We start from the raw sequence: 20,834 nt of genomic DNA on the forward strand, positions 1-20,834 counted from the left end.
ATCAATTTCTCCTCCTGCGCTATACTTAACTAACAATGTACATTGAGACAGAAACATGTTACTATGTAGTTTTATGCAAGGAAGAAGATCATGGAAACCATAAATGTCAGAGCAATTCGACTTAAAATTATTTAGTGTAACATACACCGGAGAATTCCCCCCAGGCAAAAATTATGGAATCGTTATACTTATTGTTTACCCAGTTTTTACATTATAGAGAACAGACAAATTACAGATATTTTCTGATTGCATGTGAGGGAAAGGACCAAGGGTAATGGCAATTATTGCTTTTAATAGTCAATACGCAGGTGGGCATTAACATTTTTGACTATTTTCTAAAATATGTTACTTAATATGTTAAAGATGGCTGGCACCACAATAGTAACCATTTATAGTTTTCACCATTGGACCCGACCTCTTGTTTGATACGTAACACATGTCCATAAATTGCAGATAAGTATAGTGGCTGATAAGTATAGTGGCTCCAAGCAATAGTGAGAAAAGGAAAGCAGCGGCACTCACCAACGTCAATCTTCAGACAGTTTATGCAGGAACAATCAACAAACACAGGACATTCCATAAACAGGGCCCTGTTTGTGGTACATTCTGTGTTGTTTGTTCGTTGTTACTGCATTAACTGTTTGAAGATTGACTTATAAACGTCCACAGATACAGAATCTGCATGGGTGAGTGCTGATTCTTTCCATCTCTCACTACTTTGTATCATGACCTGATGAAAAAAAGCTTGTTAAACTGGAGAAGAATGTTGGGCCTCATTTACAAAGAATCTGTCAATTTTAAGCCGTTATGCTGTCGGTTGTGTCTGTTGTTTTTTTCTATTTTTATTTATTTATTTTTGTTAAATTCATTAATGCCCTTATAAATTTGGAAGGTTTTTCACAGGACAAAACTGAAACCTAAGCATCTCGGCACACTAGGAATGGCTGTTTTTTAGAATAGAAAACCTGTCAAAAAATGACGGTTTGCCTAGTAAATCTGTTGGTTGTGAGTTTTAAAGGTGACACCCATGACACACCCACGGCACGCCCACTTTTTGGACAAGTTTTTGGAAAAATAAAGAAAAAATGTTGGAACACTAAACCAACAGTGAAAATGGACAAAAAGATAACACAAGAAAACACATTAGTAAGTGAGGGCTGTTGTCTCAGATCGGTTTGATACTTCAGAACAGTGCAGCCATTGGGAGCAAACTACTGGGTCTCTAAACACTGGATGTAACCACCACTCTTCCAGTGTATCTGCTACTGTTCTCTCGAATCCCTCAAGAAACTTCGGATGATGGTTAGCTGTATCTATCTTGTCCCATTGAATCAAATGATAACAGCACACACAACCTTTAGGCTGGGTTCACACACTGTATACTTCAGGCAGTATTTGGTCCTCAAGTCAGGTCCTCATAGCAACCAAAACCAGGAGTGGATTGAAAACACAGAAAGGCTCTGTTCACACAATGTTGAAATTGAGTGGATGGCCATCATATAACGGTAAATAACTGCCATTATTTCAATATAACAGCCGTTGTTTTAAAATAACAGCAAAAATTTGCCATTAAATGACGGCCATCCACTCAATTACAACATTATGTGAACATAGCCTTTCTGTGTTTTCAATCCACTCCTGGTTTTGGTTGCTATACAGCCTCACAAATACAGCCTCAAATATACATAGTGTGAACCCAGCCTTAAAGCGACTCTGTACCCACAATCTGCTCCCCCCAAACCGATTGTACCTTCGGATAGCTGCTTTTAATCCAAGATCTGTCCTGGGGTCTGTTTGGCAGATGATGCAGTTATTGTCCCAAAAAAACAACTGTTAAACTTGCAGCCCAGTGTCTGTGCCCTAGGCCTGCACTGCCTCTCCGTCCCTCCTCATCATTAGGAATGCCCCTGGCAGGATTTTTTTCTATTCATCACCTGTGTGAATACTGCTAATGTGTTGGATCGTTAAGGTACCTGTGCAGTGTTCAGACAAGTGATGAATGGGAAAAATACTTCCCAGGGCATTCCTAATGATGAGGAGGATGGGGAGGAGAGGTGGTGAAGGCCTAGGAAACAGACACTCTAGGCCACGCCAATTTGACACAGGGCTGCAATTTTAAAAGTTTTTTTTTAGTACAATAACTGCATCACCTGCTGAATGTACCCCAGGACAAATCTTGTATTAAAAGCAGCTATCCGAAGGTACAAGCGGTTTGGGGGGCAGATTGTGGGTATAGAGTCGCTTTAAATCCTTTTTCTCCTTGTTCTATATTAATATTTTTTTTATAATAATTTAAGTCTATGCAACAAATAATTCTGGCAGAAGTCAACGCCAGAGGGAGAGGAAAAAAACTAAAAATTGGAATTTATTTATTGACGATTCCATAGTTTTTTCCCCTTCATTATTCAAATAATTTACTCTTATTTATTGGAGATATGTTTTAAAGCCAGAATGTTCAGCTTCAAACATAACTACATTCAAGGAGTTAAAGGAAATCTTGGTACCTCCTTATGGCTCTAAGTAGCAGTATTTCCTTTGCTTCTTTACTTTAAAGCCTAAAATAGATGGGTTAAGCAGTTCCAGGCAATACCAACAAAAATGTCAGTAGACCTGAAGAGTGGTTCAAAGTACTATTTATCCAATCTGAGGTGTTTATTTCCCATGGCTCAGATCTGGATAACCTCGAGGCCTTGAATGTCAATTTTTGATACACACAAATTGTTGGATGGAATCTAGTGAGGTCAAGGAATGTTGTGATGAAGGCAGGCAGCTGGGAATTCCCAATCTCGGCTATGGCAATGATTTATAGTATTGTCATGACTGATCATTCATAAAAACATGAGAACAGGTCTTTGATTTTATATTTTCTAATCAATAGGTCTACATATAGGAAGAATATCAAATATATGGTATTAAAAATATAAAAGAAAAATATAAGTACCGTAGTATATATTAGAAAAGGAATCAGGAATTTAAATGGACAATATATATATTTAAGGTTTAAAAATTTCACCAGTCACTGTAGTAAAATAAATATCTCTTGACTTGTCATAGGGACATGGCAAAGGTTTTGATCCGTGGGGGTCTTACCCTTGAGAGCTCGCTGTCACACTCACATTTCCCCACTCGTTTTCCTGATCGGTGGTGGTGTTAACAGTACAACTAATCACAAAATGGCAATTCACCAGTCCTTCTCCTCTTCTAACCAGGTTCATGCACAGATCTGAAGCAGATGGTCTCAGCAATAGCAAAAGTGGATAAGCTACCTCTAATGGCCCTTTTACTTGGGCTAATTATCTTCTGTTATCGTATAGCAACAGAAGGTAACAATGTCGGCACTGCCCCAGCGTTCAGAAACAAATATAAAGACCTCAGAGTGACACTCCCATATGCGATGACACTCAACCACTCTAGTATCTTGACAATAGAGGATATGATGAAGGCGGCACTCACCAGTATCGGTAAAAGATGCTTTATTGGAACAGTAAAGGCATCAGCAACAGGTGCTTTCCACAAAGATTATAGAGCGATGGCTGTTTCACATGTAAAACGCTTCTTCTCGGCTCATCTTTGTGGATGCTGTTGCTGATGCCTTTACTGTTCCAATAAAGCATCTTTTAACGATTCTGGTGAGTGCCACCTTCATCATATTTCAAGATATCTTCTGTTATCGTCTTCACATCACCCAAGATGGTTAGTGTGGCCGGCCCACATGATTAATCAAGCTGTATGAAGGCTCAGTAAATGAGTGCTCATCGCCAAGATCGGCACTTGTTCTTAGGACTTCCGCGTTTATCTAAAATATCCATCCATTAGCATAATCTCTGAGCTGGCAGGGGTAGAGGAGAACATAACAATCAACAATTACTTTCCTCTCTCCATGCCCATGATGTGCTGCTTGAAAAGCTCTGGGACGCCCACCGGGAGGCATTTCCTCCCGGATTTGTGATGACGTCACGAAAATACCTCTTCTGGCTGATGGACAGGCTGGTCAGCCAATCAGTGATTGCAGGGGCATCCCTGTCATTGACTGGATGAGCGGGCTGTTCATCAACCAGGTCATGACGTCAGCTCTACAAAAGATCCCATAGCCCGGCAGGGGTCCCCCAGCGGCGATCCAATGGTGGAGAGGCACAGGGAGAGGTGAGTCTGGATTCTTTGTTATGTTTCTCATGGACAGTTCTCCAAAATGTGTTAGCTGCTATACTACCTTTTTTCTATGCCTGGTTGTGTTTTTTTAATGCTGAATGGAAAAAAAAATAGTTTTAGTTTTATGGACTTTCTGCTGAAGAGCTGGATTCTCTTTTATGTTATACTTAGTGCAAGACCTAAGGGAGGTAGTGCATAACATCTACCCTAAGTGTTCTTTCAGTCATGCATTACCCCCCCAGGCCCAACGATGCACAGTGTTCCAGTTTTTCCTAGAGTGTTCCCAGTGGTTGGAATTACTGGGGGTCCCAGAGGTCAGAACCTTATCAATCATAAAGTGATGACGTGACCTAGTAATACGTCATTTTTTAATATACTAAACCATTTCATTTCACATTACTTCCACTAGTGGACAATAGTGAGGAAAGCGATTTAATGCTGGATAAATGCAGTGATAAAGGAAAGGTATGTACTGGGATTTAATTTTTTATTAAAATGTTTCTCTTAGGCTAAGTTCACACCATGCTTCTGTTGCCACTACAGGTATCCATCAGTATCCTGCTGAAAATGGGTGCTGACTTATACTATGCCATACAGCAGTGGGTAGCATTCATTTCAATGGCCTCTTTCAGGCCTCTTTCTGCTAATTTCCGGGGACTTAAAAAAGTGGTCTGGAGCAAATGGCATCTACTGCTTTACACCACAGTATATGTCAATATTCTGTTTTGGGCAGGATCCAGACACATACCTGTTATAGATAAATGCAGTGTGAACCCAACCTTAGTATACAGTACATAGGGAGAATTGTATGTGTACAGTGGCTTAAGTTACCTATTGATTCCATATTATAAAGTACATTGTTTTGTGGTGGTGTACCGTATAGTGTAATTTTCTTTGCTTTCCAATACAGTTAAAAAAAAAAAAAAGATTTATACCAACTTGATGATGGCTTTAAGGATGCTCTTTTGGCCTCTGTCATTCCTATTGATACTTAAAAATAAAACTGGTCCGCCACTAAACCATAATAATGCTGCATATAAGCAAATGTAAATACCTATTTTGGTTTTGTCTCTGGACCACGGGAGGTGCATACAGCGCCCAGGAGCTTGCTGGGTGTTACGCAAACAAATCTGAATCCAAGAAATTCCTGTAGAACTCTGTTCACAAGTACAATACAGTCCACATAAAAAGTATGGGTGTACAGCAACGCTTTTCGACGTGTTTGTCTTTATCACAGCATTATACATATTATATACTGTGATAAAGACAGACACGTCGAAACGCGTTTCTGTACACACACGTTATTTATGTGGACTATATCGTACTTGTGAACAATAAAGGACCTTGGCTTTGTGGGACTGAGTGCTACAGGAATTTCTTGGATCCCTATTAAGAAGTCTCAATGGAGCAGCAATGGTCTGTAAGTCTCCATAAGTCTTTATGACAATCTTTGATTAATAAGAGTTGGTACCCCTTTGACCCAAGTTGATAGACCTCTCATTAGCCAGCCAATACCCTGCTCTGCACTGAAGAGGGGCAACAACCCCAAAACAGCTGTCTGCAGATGGGAAACCTTTCCTTTTGGAGAGATTGTTTAAAATCCCCAATGTTCTAAGACTCCTAGATTGAGTGAGACTTAACTCAAGAGGTGTCAGAGCTATTTTGCAAATCCTTTCTTTCCAGAATTCTCAATGTAAGTCACCATACATCTTTATGACAAACTTATTAATTCATTAATGAGAGTTAGTACCCCTTTGACCCGCTTAGATCCCTATTAATAGATTGAGTGTACACACCAGGACCTTTCCCTGTGTATATGTCAAACAAATAGGTTAGATACATGGTGGACCACCTCTCCCCATGTGATGATCCCACTATATTTCAGCTTCTCAATTTCTCACATAATGTACCACAAAGTACCATAAGATCTGAAGTTTTAAAATTGTATTAAGCAAATTTATTTATGTAGTTTTGTAAATCAATAATAAAGTGGTTCACAAAACAAAAACGTTATTATTATTTTTTTAACTAATTTATATACCAGAATGTGTTAGATGATGCAGCCCTGCAATTAGGCTTTATTAAATTCAAAGGCCTTTAAGACCAGACATTTCTCAAATGCCTTCGCAAAGATGGTTGATGGGTGGTGTGTGATGGGGTGAACCATGTTTCTCTGGTTACATGTTTGTCATGAACTGAACACTCATTTCGGGGTGTTTTCACATGCTCTTTTTCTTGTCTACAAATGGGATTTCAGTCACTTAAGTGAATACAGTGGTTTCTCTCCCACGCTACTATGTGTTTGTGATCAATTCAAGACCATCTCAAAAAGTCTCATGTGCCTGAAAACCTACAGACAAAGAATCTGTGCGGATAAGAACTGGTGATGGGCAGAAAGGATTGTCTGTCCTAATTAGTCCAAGCAGAGGATGGGAATAGAAGCTGCCGGTCACTAGAACCAGACACAACAAACCGTCCTCATTACATCACCCAAAATGGATTTTAATCCAACATTGAATACACTTCTTTGCATATGTGCACCAAATCCAGCTATTTTTATGGGATCTGTGTTTTAGAATATGTACATAAATTTATGAATGAGGGGAAAAGAAGCAACAATACTACAATAGTAATTATGGTGTTAAAATAGGCTACTGAAATAATAAATGTTCCTTATAACATCAGTAAAACTTAATGCACACAATGTCAGACAGCAAATGAAATCCTTTTAGGCTATGTGCAGACTTAGTAAGAGATTGGCCATTCCGTGACTCGGCGTGACCTGGTCTCTGAAAAGATCATCCCGGCCGGTACTGCAGTATCGGCTGGATGATCTTTAGGTCCGCAGGGTTCTGATGCGGGTGCACACAGCTTCTTTAAAGCCTTAACTTTACCAGATATTACAGCGAATTACGTTATCTCATTAGAATTGCGCCTGCGAAGAGGTGAGATATATTAGCCAGCAAGTGAACAGTCCGTTCTAAAACGTTAAGACAGGTACTAACCACTGCACATTTGGAACAAGATTCATCTTTTGGCAGATCTTCGGCTATGTTGACACTGAGAAATAGGCACAAAATTTCAAGCGGAATCCACGTGAAATTAGCCACGGATTCCACTTTAAATTCTGCCCGTAAAATATCGGCATAGCATTGCCCCGTTGTGTTTAATTGGATTCCCGCTATGATGTTCACACGGTGGAATTTCCATGCAGAATTTTCCATTGTGCTTTCCACCTCAAGAACGGATATGTCAATTCTTTGGGCCAATTCCGCTAGAGAAATCCCATAGAAGTGCTTTCCGCATGCATTCTGCTTGAATTCTGTGCTTATTCTGCCAGAGCTGAAGAAGAGGGAATTTCAAGCAGAAAACTTCTCCTCTTTAATACCTCCCGTATTCCTCAGTGTGAACATACCCTTCAACAGTGTTCCTGGACAATGGTTAGCATCTTTTAAAAGTGGTCTACAGAAGAGCAACTAGTAAAACAGCAACAGGAACATTGTTGCGTGTCCCACAGATGAACTACCAAAGAACAAATGGTCCCTGCCACAAGGACCCTGGCAAACAGTTCAAGGTTAGACTTTACCTCCAAATACCCCAGATCTCAGTCCAATAGAACATCTGTGGGATGTGCGGGGAAAAACAGGTCTGATCCATGTAGACTTTGACTCACAAGTTATGGGACTGCTGTTGACTTGGTGCCTAATAACAAAGGTGGATCCACACATTATAGGGCAGATGGTTTAAATGTTTTGGTTTTGTATGTATATTTCTAAAATGCTATCCCTTATTCTAAAAGAAAGAAGTTCCTGTAACAATATCCCATTGGAAACATTGTATCCTTCAATACCTGCTACTGCAAATGTTAAAGGGGTAGTGCGGTGTAAAGCATTATTTCACTAAATAACACATACAACTTTGTAATGTGTGTTATTTAAGTGAATGGACCGGACCGCTCTAGCCCCCCTCATGCCGGCCCAACTCCAGCGCCTCATCAGCTGCTGAGCCGCGATTGGCTGAGCATAACTATGCTCAGCCAATCGCGGCTGAGCAGCTGATGACGTGGTGGAGGGGGGCCGGCCTCCTGAAGATGATGTGATCGTCCCAAGATGGCAACCTGGGTTGACAGTGATACCGTAAGTATACAGCATCACACTTCCGGGTCTAGCGTGGGGGGGGGACACAGGGAAGGGGGCCATTCACTTAAATAACACACATTACAAAGTTGTATAACTTTGTAATGTGTGTTATTTTGTGAAATAATGCTTTATAAGGCTGCGTTAGCACTACGTATATTTCAGTCAGTATATGTATATTTCAGTCAGTATATTTCAGTCAGTATTGCAACCAAAACCAGGAGTGGATTAAAAACACAGAAAGGCTCTGTTCACACAATGTTGAAATTGAGTGGATGGCCGCCATTTAACGGCAAATATTTGCTGTTATTTTAGAACAACGGCTGTTATATTGAAATAATGGCCGTTATTTACTGTTATATGGCGGCCATCCACTCAATTTCAACATTGTGTGAACAGAGCCTTTCTGTATTTTTAATCCACTGCTGGTTTTGGTTGCAATACTGACTGAAATATACATAGTGTGAACCCAGCCTAAGAATGCAGACCCATTTGCAACTATCCAAACAATTGCAGCCTGTTTACATTGAGCAGACATACTGCACATGGCTGAACTTAAAACAAGCATTGGGTTCAACACCGCTAAGTAAGTGTTCATCGTCGGTGAGTTTATTTTATATAGCAAATATTAACACAGTGACCTTGCGAGATCCCAAATAGTATTATATTAATACAAATAGCACAGCCAATAAACTGGTTTTAATTAGCCACCATTGCTCGAAAAGGACTGCAAAGCATCAAGATACCAAGCGAGTCAAACTTTTTTTTTTTTTTTTCCGCCTATATCTAACTTGCAGACAAGAAATGGGATGGCTCCATGCTGGGACTAAAAGAGTGATGTGAGGAGACAGAGGAAGAGAAAATATAATGGATTTAGTGTCTCACCACAGCTGACCTTAAAAGTCTTTGAAGGCTAACAAGCCTGAAAGACACTTCAGGAAAGAAAGGCTCTTCTCGCAGACGAAGAAAAGTTACCTGGTCAAAAACCTATTAATCATCCCAACAACAGATACGTTAAATATTCTACAAAAGAGACCATGACATTGGTTTCTGTGTTCTGAATTAGACGTTCTACATCTTACTAGTAAAGCCACATGCCATGCTTTTCCATATGTTTCCAGCAAATTAGTAAGACCCTCGGCAAAGAAGCATGTGTTCCTATAAGAGGGCTTCCTTACGCTTTGTTTATCCGGTATTGACGTAAACAAGGTTTGAAAGCGACGGAGAGTGGTCAGATGAAAAATGTTATCTTATTAAATGAAAACAGGGACCACGTGTTGCCCAGGTCTGAAAACTATTATAAATGTCTTTCTGATATGAATCGCACAGTTAATGGGGAATAATAGCCACATCTTTAACATCTTTCATCAGATGCCAGTGAGGGGAGATAGGGTAACTCAATAGTTATGTGCTCCCTGTGATAAGCTTTGCTTTGATCACCTAACATGCACCCGTGGTCCCGTCTACAGTTATAGCCGAGGAGAACGTTGCAGGGATGTTACTCAACGCACATTCTCATAAACAAATAAGCCTATACATTTTCCACTGAATATAAATTCATTACGGAAATAACATAAATAAAAAATGTTAACATTTTTTAAAGTCTGCCCCATTTTTTCCCCCTATATTAGGGTAGCTTCACAGACAACGGAACCGCAGCGGATTTTACGCTGCGAGTTCGCTGTGAAATTTGTTGCGGATCCCTTGTCATTCATTTTGAATGAGAAGACATAATTGCAGCATATGTAAATGCCGTCCATTAACCTAACCCGTTAACATACATTACCTGCTCCACACTCCGGCTTGCTTCGGGGACTCCCGGGGTCTGGCTATTTAAAGTCAATGAACCACTAGGTACATCGCTTTGTGTTTTTCACATGAACCAGTGAACAGACCCCCGATTCCTGCACATGGCGCCGGTCAAGGTCCGAGCACCAGTCCGGCATGAAGCACAGAGACGGGCCCTCCAGCCCCCAGTGTGACAGTCTCCCCTCCCCTCTGTGACATTGCTCCATTGTTTCTAATGGAGCCACATCCCAGAGGGGAGGGGGTTTCTTCACACTGGGGCTGGCGGGCCCACCTCCAGTGCTTCATGTCGGGCCAGTGCTCAGCAAAAGACCGAGGCTGTGCATGAGAACCAGACTGTGGTTCAAAAAAAGGATTGTGGCACTGACATCCTCGCCTTGGTGCCAATCCATTTACGTAAAAACCACAAAGCGATGTACCTAGTGGTATATTCACTTTAATGAACATGATGTGGCTCACATCACGTCCATATAATAAAATATCACAAAATATTGAATGAATCCACCAAGCAACCATGTTGGTGTGACATAAGCAGCTTAAACTAAAAACTTATAACTAGAAAATATTATTTTTGTTTCTAATTCCTGATAATAAGAACTAATAACTAATCCTGACAGATCTGGTTGACTTTAATGGGGTCCATGGGGATTTAGGTATTTTTGATGGTTAAAATAGCGATGTGGACTTTTCTTGCTGTCAAAATACCAGGCGCTCTAATGGAAAGGATAAAATGGTAATTTGAAGAGAATGTAAAAATCAAATCAAAGCCTGTAGACCCAGTGGGATCTGTTAGGATCCAGTTCTCAATGGATTTGTCATAGTTATGACTTCATTAATCACAGAAGCCATAATGTTAATGTGAACAGATCCTTAGAGGTGATGAGTACAGACTGTGGTCTGATTAGTGGCTTGTTAAAGGAGAAGTCCGACCATTTTTAAAATCTTGCAGCCGGCAGGGGGGAATTTGATCAAGAGTACGAACTTACCTCTCCCCATGCCCGCCGTGAGTGGTGGGACTGGCCTCGGGACCCCCGCCAGGAGGCATTTTACCCCGAGTTGTGATGACAACACTGCTAGGGGGAAATTGCCTGTCCTGGCTCATGGACTGGAAGCTGAGCCAATCAGTGACTGAAGCAGTGTCCCGCCCCAGTCACTGACCGGCTGAGCGGCCAGTCCATCAGCCGGGTTGTGACATGTCAGTGCCTGAGATCCGGAGCGCGGCGGGAGTCCTGACACTCACCGGGGACACCGGGAAAGTTTGTACTCCTGATCAAATTCCTGCCTTCCCCTGCAAGCTGCCAGGTTTAAAAATGGCCGGACTTCTCCTTTAAGTGGTATGAACACACATGAAGTAATTGTCTACCATTTTGAGCACCAGTGCACAAGAAAGACATCCTGAGCAGGTTCAAAGGATGGCGACCAGAGGTGCACAACAGTACCCAGAAAGATTAGGCTTATTTACTATAAAAGAGTTGAAGTGACCTCATGACTATAGTATAACGGTATCGGGCCGATACAGGTATCTCTCCACCATTGTGGAACAATATGTTTGTCATATTCCCTAAAATTTTCCCTGAAAAGTGTTAAAAGAAGGTCAACTAGCATACTGTATACTGGTTCAAACCAGAATATGGTGGAAGAGACATGAAGAGGTTTCTACTATGACATATACTGTAAATCCAAATCTTTTTTCGGTTAAGATGCAACGTGTTACCTGCTCATAGCGGTCATAGATAATGCCACTGGATAAGTGCACTTTTGAAGATGTCCATATAATTTATTCCCCTCCCCAGAGATGAAACCATACACACAAGGCGCTGGTCTTCTGTACTTATTTCCTTCCCACATGCAGAATAATCTAATGGACAAAAGAGGAACCACCTGGCAATGATGGCAGATCAGTCGGCTGCTACCTTTTCCCCCTTCATCGGGATCAACACTGCAGGATAAAAGGATGAACTGGATGGGCATGTGTCTAGTTTCATCTTTACAACCTTTGTTGCTATGTTATCATGACCATGAATTGGAAACAATAAAGACCTAAAACCTGAAACATTTATAGTCTCCTTCTCTACTGCTTATGGCCATACAAAACAAATACTCAAATATTTTCCTGAAATCCTCCAGTTTGATCTCCCAGCTGATCCCCATTAAAATAACGGAAACTGCAAAAAAAAAAAATGTAAAGTCCATTCACATCATGTGCCGGCGGTATACATTGGTATCACTGGTATACGTTGGTATGCTGACTGGTATACGTTGGTATGCTTACATGGTGTTTTTCACATTCTCTTAGGGTATGTTCACACTGAGTAAATGTGGCGGATTTCCCCCTGCCACAGGGTGCCATAGCCGGGCTATGAGAGGGCTTGGGCGCCTCCACTCCCGCCGCTCTCGGCACAAAGAACTGACATGGAATTCCGCCACATTTAGTTAGTGTGAACATACCCTTAGTTCTTTATTGTGCCATAATGCATATAAGATGCAACATTTCAGCTCACATCTTGAGCCTTTTTCAAGCAAAAAGATTGACGATACGAGCCATAATGTCGCACCTTATATGCAATATGGCAGAATAAGGAACTAATGCATTGTCCTTTACGAGGATGCTGTCTGAGCTTTGAACTCATTTTGGATAAACTGCTGGGGAAGAGTTAACCCGGCAGAGGTCTGTGCATCAGATAGATAGATAGATAGATAGATAGATAGATAGAAGATAGATAGATAGATAGATAGATAGATAGATAGATAGATAGATAGAAGATAGATAGATAGATAGATAGATAGATAGAAGATAGATAGATAGATAGATAGATAGATAGATAGATAGATAGATAGGAGATAGATAGATAGATAGATAGAAGATAGATAGATAGAAGATAGATAGATAGATAGATAGATAGATAGATAGATAGATAGAAGATAGATAGATAGATAGGAGATAGATAGATAGATAGATAGATAGATAGATAGATAGAAGATAGATAGATAGGAGATAGATAGATAGATAGATAGCAGCGAGATAGTCCACGGCACTCCAGGGTTAACAGTGAATTAGGTGATTTATTCAGAAAAACATGATACAGCACTCCAACACACGCGACGATTCCGTGGCCTCACGCCACCATTTTCAAGCGTGGCGTGAGGCCACGGAAACATCGCGTGTGTTGGAGTGCTGTATCATGTTTTTCTGAATAAATCACCTAATTCACTGTTAACCCTGGAGTGCCGTGGACTATCTCGCTGCTAATTACTACGGTCTATGGTCAAGACTTAGGTCTACTGGCACCCACTGCAACCTGGAGTAGTGCTGCTTCGCTTATCCGTATAGATAGATAGATAGATAGATAGATAGATAGATAGATAGATAATAGATAGATAGATAGATAGATAGATAGATAGATAGACAGATAGATGATAGATAGATAGATAGATAGATAGATAGATAGATAGATAGAAGATAGATAGATAGATAGATAGATAGATAGATAGATAGATAGAAGATACTGTAGATAGATAGGAGATAGATAGATAGATAGATAGATAGATAGATAGATAGATAATAGATAGATAGATAGATAGATAGATAGGAGATAGATAGATAGATAGATAGATAGATAGATAGATAGATAATAGATAGATAGATAGAAGACAGATAGATAGATAGATAGATAGATAGAAAGATAGATAGATAGATAGCTGCTATACTAATAAAAGGAATTAGGACAGTATCATATAATAATGAAATCAACTGGTGCCAGAAAGTGCTAGAAATGTGTAATTTGTTTCTGAAAAAAAAAAAAAAATTCACGTCTTTCAGTACTTATCAGCTGCTGTAGGTCCTACAGGAAGTGGTGTATTCTTTCCAGTCTGACACAGTGTTCTCTGCTGCCACCTCTGTCCATGTCAGGAACTGTCCAGAGCAGTAACAAATCCCCCTAGAAAACCTCTCCTGCTCTGGACAGTTCCTGACATGGACAGAGGTGGCAGCAGAGAACACTGTTTCAGACCGGAAAGAATACACCACTTCCTGCAGGACATGCAGCAGCTGATAAGTGCTGGAAGAGTTGAGATTTTTGGATATAAGTAAATTAAAAATCTCTGGCACCAGTTGATTTTAAAGATTTTTTTTTAATATAAATACATTTATAAATATATATATATATATATATATATATATATATATATATATATATATATAAATCTGTTCCTGGAAAGCCGCTTCTAATGAGAACATAGACAATGAAATAAAGCACAGTTCTGCAATATAACCACTATTGCTAGTCAGAATGATAATAATAAACATAATAAATAAATAAATATATATATATATATATATATATATATATATATATATATAATGTAATTTGTCAGCAAGCCTGTGTGGTACTGTCCGTCTCCGTAACAATCTTTGGCATATCATGTGTGGCACAATGTGGTTTTAAGTATTCTAAAATATTTGATTTCATAGATACTGTCATAGAAAGGCACACATAGTAGATAGCACAGTGAAAACTTATAGTCCCAGACAAGTGTATAATGTCAATTTTGCACACTGTCTGTGTTGACAGAGCACTGACATAAATTAAGAACGAAGTGTTGAGGTAGATTCATGAAAGAAATATGAGCAACAGCCCCAAAGAGCAATACCTTTGGTGATAACATATCATCATATAATTTACAACTTGTCATCACTAAGTACAGTATACATATGGTACACAAAGGTATACACCCAAAGGACCGAAAACACTACGGATAAGGTTTCTTATCCCAGCTTGAAGTCTTCATGAAACCAAATGCATAACATATATTTTGCTTTTTTTTTGAAGAGGCATAACATGTTACCATGGGTTCCTATTCACCTATGTAAAATCTGAAGGAACTGACTCCATACTTCATGTTCTGTCTGTAACCTATTACCCATGCTGTGATATTTACTATAAATGCTACAATGAGTAGGCCACTTCTGTGTTCAATGAAATTTAAGAAGCCCATAGGAACTGGTGCCAACAACGATAGAGACATCAGACAGATGCATGGAATTGGGAACCGGGATCTTAATGTTGAAAAAATAAATTACTAAATTTAATTGCATAGTATCATTTGCACCTTATATCCTTCCATATATTTCAAATGTGTATGTAGTAAAAAGATTGAATTAAAGGGGTTACTTGTGAACAGATATGGTATTTCTCACCTTCCGGCACTCTACTTAAACAATATCAACGTAATAATTTTTCTGCTCCTGGATAACAACTGTAGGAGGTCAAAACATGTAGATTAGGTCTGCATTAGTGTCCTTTCAATGCTTCTTAAAGGAGAAGTCCGGGGATCTTAAAAATCCAGGCAGGGGCAGGGGGAATTTGATAACAAGTAAGAAATTGCCTCTCCCCGTGCCCGCGAGAGTGGTGGGATTGGCCTCGAGACCCCCGCCGGGTGCTGGGATCTCTGGGGTGTTCACATCATGACCTGGATGATAGACTGGCCCTTTAGCCAGTTAGTGACTGGGGTGGGACACCACTCCAGTCACTGATTGGCTGAGTGGCCACAACATCAGCCGGGACAGGCATTTTCCCCTGAGTTGTGAAGTCATCACAACTTGGGAGAAAATGACTTCTGACGGGGGTCCTGATACCGATCCTGCTGTTCACCGCGGGCACAGGTAGAGGTAAGTGCGTACTCCTGAAAAATTCCCCCCCCCCCCCTTGCCGGATTTTCAAAATCCCTTGACTTTTCCTTTAAGTGCAAAATATGCTCAAGTGAGCTCTACAGTTCATGCGACCTAACTTGTATACTATGATTGGGAATCTAGAGATTGGGCATTGAGCATGGATTTCTTAAAACCCAATTATGATCTATAGACAGATGTTAGAAACGTAGAAGATTGTCAGCAGAAAAAGACCACTGGGTCCATCTAGTCTGCCCTTTTAGTATTTCCATTCTCTTATCTTAGGATAGATAGATGTTTATCCCAGGCAGGTTACATTCTGTTATTGTAGATTTACAACCACATCTGCTGGAAGTTTGTTCCAAGTATTTCCTACTCCTTCAGTAAAGTAATAGTTTCTTGTTCTTCTATTTACATGTATTATTATTATTATTAGTAATAATAATAATAATAATAATAATAATAATAATAATAAAAACACTTCCCTCCTGAACTCTATTTAGTAACAAATTTAAGGTTTCAATCATGTCCCCCTTTCTCTTCTTTCTTCCAAACTATACAGATTTAGATGCTTAAGTCTTTTCTGAGGTTTTGCGCCTCACACCCTCCATCATCTTTGTAGCCCGTCTTTGGACCTTTTCTATTTTATTAATATATTTTTGTAGGTGAGGTCTCCAGAACTGGACACAGTATTCCAGATGTGATCTCACTAGAACTCTAAATGGTGGGGTCACAATCTACCTCGACAGTATACTGGTTATACCTCTAGATACTGTATATAGCCCAGCATATGATTAGCTTTCCCTACCACCTGGTGACACTGGGAACTCATCTAAAGGCTGTCAGAAATCACTACATTTAAATCCTTCTCTTCTGAAGTCTTTGCAACTGAAATGCATTATTTTACATTTGGAAACATTGAACTGCAGTTTCCATTGTTTAGACCACTTACTGTATCTGGTAAAGCTAAACCATTTTCCATATTACTGACACCCCCAGAAATATCAACCCTAGTGCACAATTTTGTGTCATCAGCAAAAAGACCAATCTTACCGACTAAACCTTCTCCTATGTCACTTACAAACATAATTATAAGATCTGGACCCAAAACAGACCCAGTCCCTGCTCGGAATACACTCCATTAATAACAACCCCCTGATACCGATCCTTCAGCCAGCCATAAATCCACTGAACTATCCAGGGATTAAGTCCAATTACCACTAACTTCTTTATCAGCTCTTTATGGGGAACTGTATCACAGTCTTTGCTGAAGTCCAGATGGGCGATACCCACGGCACCACCTTCATCCAACACTTTTGTGGCATAATCAAAAAAATCTATGAGATTAGTCTGACATGATCTGCCCGCAGTAAAGTCATGCTGGTTTAGAGTAATCAAATTGTAGATTTTTAACTTCCTCTATTGACGCATTTCCATCATTTTTACAAATACAGATGTCAAGCTCACTGGCCTGTAGTTACTGGGCTCTTCTCTACTCCCCTTATTGTGGATGGGGATAACATTGGCTTTTCTCCAATCATAAGGAACATCTCCTGTTAGGAGAGAGTGGTTATACAGATCCATGGTGGGGGGGGCAGGCAGGAATCACTAATCGGAGTTCATTAAGAACCCTGGGGTGGACTCCATCTGGACCCATCACACACAAATGCATCTTTTTTTTTTCATCCATTATTTGTACAAACGGATGAAAAAATGTAGTGTGAACCTAGCCTAAAGGCCCTATTACACAAAGCGATTATTGGCCGTATTTGGCCATTACGGCCGATAACCGCTTTGTGTAATAAGAGGCAACGATCGGTCGGCTGATCATTGTCTTTTAACATCTTTAAACATGTTGAATGAGGAAAGACAACAAGCCATTGTGCGGTGTAATAGGAGACCGCCGCTATCTCCTATGAGCTCCCAGGACGATCTAACTAAAAAAAAAATAATGAAAGTATATTGCAAACTTGCTTTATTTCACAACTACTGTTGATTTAGATTTTGAAAGTTATAATGACAGGTACACTTTAAGCATTTAGAGGGCTATTTCTATTTCTTCTTGAAAGCATGTGTGACCGCTCTAGTTATAGGCACACAGTTTATCAAAGCGATCACATTAAAGGAGTAGGAAGAAAAAAAAACTTCAATTGCTAAAAATACAGTCTGTTAGCATTTGTATTTATTAGACTTATTTCATATAGAGATTTTTTTTTTTTTTAAGTTTCAAAAAAAAGTTCCTTGAACAGTTTAATCCAATTACTAGTTTTGTAGAGCAGAAAATCCCAGATCTAATCAGAAGTAATGAATGACATCCATCCGTAGATATGCGCACATCCATTTTTAATTATTTGCTATCTAAACTAAGGACAGGGACAAAGTGACTTCATAATACAGCCTGATTACACAGGATATCAGCACATAAACAGCAAATTTTCCCAGAATACACAATCAATTACAAAATACATAGAGTTTACATTTCTTTCTTTCTAGTGACCATCCCTCAAATCTGGGACTGCAGTGAACATCAGGAACTAATCACTCCAGTCCTCACCTCTATGTTAAACCACATCTGTGTACATTACATCCTATCGGACACTGATTGAGCCTAGACGATATTCGCGGGAGACTTGCATGTTAGTTGATGTTTCACATTAATAAATTGATGATTAATGAGAATACACAAGCTTGTCCCTGCCTAGTCCTGAATAAACTGAGACAAGGTTTCATGTAAACTATAGCGAAAAAGTCAAATTCCTTATAAAAACTTTGCTGCCAAAAGAGGCATATGTCGTATCCCAACAAAGAACGACCTAGACTGCCATTAATCTTGTGTCTCCTTACTTCATACTCTCTAGTTCCAACAGGTAGAGTCAGGCACTTCAACACTGCTCTATGGCCTGAGGCGAGAAATGTACTACTAAGTCCTATAGCAATAAACTGAAGATTTTGGTAATTAATCCACTTATACTGCCGGGCGATGACAGAGTTGGTCGGTAATAGTGTAATTTGTCAGACTGTGTTAAAGAAACCCATCTCGCTTAAACGAAAGGAGCAAATCTCTCAAACTTTACAAACTTTAAAAACTGTGTTTGTGTTTTAAAATGATAAAAACCAACAAAAAGATATAAAAAAAAACCCTGTAAAATTACTCAAAACTTACTAAAAATAATCGGTAACTTGAAAGAGTTGCTTGAAAAATATGAGATTCAAGGCCAAACTCGACACAGCTAAGTAGCACCGTTCCTGGAAGGAAAAAGCAGACAATTTTTTCTATTCTTGAACAGTCCTCTACATTAAAGGGGTATTTTAAGAAAATCAACTTTCCCCTATCCTCAGGATAGGAGAAAAATAGAAGATTGGGGGGGGTGGGGGCACGACCTTTGTACCTCCCACCAATCTCCGTATCGGGCTCCTGTGTTATAAATAGAGCTGCGAGTACGGCTCGTGACCCGTGGCTCTATTCATTCCGATGGAGCGACAGAAAAAGTCGAGTAGATAGCTGTACTCGGCTCTTTTTATTGGCTCTAAAGGAATAGAAAGGAATACAGAGGTCAGACCCTGCACAATCTTCTACTTTTCCCTTATCATGTGGATAGGGTTAAAGTTTTTGGTTTGTTACAAACTATCCTTTATTGCCTGTTTTAGAAAATTTATGGAAAATTACACATAATTTCCTATGACTACCATTAACTGTACTAATGTGAATATTGTTTACAGTACCTTTTAGGCTATGTTCACACACCGTTAGAGACCGTCCGTTCCGTGACCCCTGATACTTAAGTGCCGGCCGGATGATCCGTCCGGCCGCGGAACTCTGATGCGGGCCCGCACCAGAGCTTACCATAGCACACAGTGAAGCGAGCGGCCAAAGCCACTCGCTTCACTGTGTGAACCGACAGGTCTTTGTGCGGCCGTAATTCATTGAATTCTGGCCGCAGAAAACTGACATGTCAGTTTTTTGCGGCCCCGCATGGGCTCCCGGCCGGAGCGTATACGATGTTTGTATGCTCTGGCCGGGATCCCATTCATCAATAGGCATTGTTCCACCCCGCAAAACTACGGCCTTAGTTCTGCGGCGAGAACTACGGCCGTAGTTGTACGTTGTGTGAATATAGCCCCAAGGTGTATGCTGACCTGACTGGTGTACAGTCCATTCTGTTGTTGGAGGTTCGGGTATCGATGGATATGACTATGCCAGGTCAGTTCCAAGCATGAGCCCCATTTTGATCCAATGGGGCTCATGCACGGAATCGACCCACCATTTTTGAAGGCAGAATGGACTACATGCTGATTCATATAGGTATCATGACAAGTATGTTTAAAGTTATGTTTTTTGGCAACCAGTGTTGTCAAGGTTTCAGTTGCTACTTCAGTTTCACTATAAGAAGAAGGTCTCATAGTAATATGGAAAGGTTATGCACTACATTCACTATGGCTTCCCCATGTGTAAATCTGTCCACCAGTATAATTTCCAAAATCTCCCTTATACATAAAAAAAAGTATAAGTAACAAAAATGTTAACCATTTCACGACAGCTGATACATTCACTCCATAGACTTTTAATTTAACAGAAGAATTTTCAGCACAATTTCCCACTAGGAACTCCATCTTTAAAATAAATTACTTCAATTATAAGGTACCCACAACCAGTTTGTGGCTAATGTGCTTTTGCTTGTAAAGCTAGTTTTACTCCTATTACATGGGAGAATCTAATTATCATAAAGTAGTTCCCACAGAGATGTCACATTATAAATGCAGTCGTTTGAGGGCTGCATCTACTGGCTGGGAACCTATAGTTCTAAATTAAACAAATAAAACACTGAGGTCGAAAATACAATGCTCAATGTATTCTTATGTTAAACTGTTTCATCATAAAGCTAGCGTAAGGCTATGTTCACACATTGTATATTTTCGATTAATCACGGTCGTTGTTGCAAATTGCAACACCGGCCATGATTAATAGAAAATGTACATTGCATTGAAGTCAATGGAATCCTGGCCGGAGTGTAAACACGCAGGAAAAAGTGACATATCAGTTTTGTGTGGCTGCCATTCATTGAATAGTGGCCACA

At 39.9% G+C, this 20,834-nt stretch overlaps 1 protein-coding gene across 3 annotated transcripts in view; it reads right to left on the reverse strand.

The window, feature by feature from the left end:
• The window catches only part of PRDM5 (PR/SET domain 5), a 128,676-nt gene that overhangs the window by 41,795 nt on the left and 66,047 nt on the right, over positions 1 to 20,834 (reverse strand). The window lies entirely within an intron of this gene.

Source organism: Dendropsophus ebraccatus, chromosome 7 (genome assembly GCF_027789765.1).
Source record: "Dendropsophus ebraccatus isolate aDenEbr1 chromosome 7, aDenEbr1.pat, whole genome shotgun sequence".
Taxonomy (NCBI): domain Eukaryota; kingdom Metazoa; phylum Chordata; class Amphibia; order Anura; family Hylidae; genus Dendropsophus; species Dendropsophus ebraccatus.